Raw genomic sequence first — 973 nt, 5'->3', positions numbered from 1 at the left:
TTTTAATGTATTTATTTTTATTTTTTTATTTTTATTATTTATTTATTTTTAATTTTTATTTAGTCATTTATTAGAGGCTTTTATCCAAAGCGACGTACGAACGAGGACAACAGAAGCAATCAGTTGTAGTATTAAAACAATTAAAAACAGATCCAAAACTAAAAGCTAAAACTTTATAAATGCTACCTATACACATTTTAAAAATAAAGAAATTAAATAAAAATGACAGATGCATACAACAAAATTTCAAAACTTAACATTTAAATGAAAAAATAAAGCTAAAAACAATTCAAAATATTAAAGAAAAAAATAATGATTCTAACATAACACTAAGCCAAACACCAAAAAACCAACTACATATATGTGCATGTACAGCTAGGGCTGGACAATAATTCAATATCAATATGTATCGCGATATAATTTTTTTCAATAACGGTGATATGATTTTTAAACACATTTCCGATATTTCGATATACATTACCAGTGTTTCCCGTACATTGATGTATTTGTGGTGTTTGACTTCGTTGAATAAACATGAGCGCTGCACGTTTCACAATCATAATACGCGCGGGTGTTTTATATGAATGCGTCTCTGAAGGGAACCGACTGTCTTCAGAATAGTTTAGACGGCATGTTTATCTGATAAAGTAGCGTTCGTGAGCGGAGCTGCTGTGTTTACAGCCGTTACCGGAGAAACCCGCTAGTTCTGCTGATCTAAAAGCGCCTCCTGCTGGCAGACAAGCAGTTTGCATTTTCAATAATAAACCCGTCTCCAGCAACATTTCCAGTTTTTAGTTTTCTGCAGCGACTCGGAGCACGTTTCATACCCTTTTTTCCGGCTGAAGCACATTTATTTCAATCTATAACAATAATCAGCCTACGCAACCAGTCTAAAGTTTTTGAACAGTAAGATTTTTAATGTTGTTTCTTTTTTAAGAAGTCTCTTCTGCTCAACAAGGCTGGATTTATTTGA

The sequence above is a fragment of the Sinocyclocheilus grahami genome, unplaced genomic scaffold (genome assembly GCF_001515645.1).
Source record: "Sinocyclocheilus grahami isolate Dianchi unplaced genomic scaffold, SAMN03320097.WGS_v1.1 scaffold2466.1, whole genome shotgun sequence".
Taxonomy (NCBI): domain Eukaryota; kingdom Metazoa; phylum Chordata; class Actinopteri; order Cypriniformes; family Cyprinidae; genus Sinocyclocheilus; species Sinocyclocheilus grahami.
The sequence above is the reverse complement of the archived record's forward strand: the minus strand, read 5'-3'. Positions refer to the sequence as shown.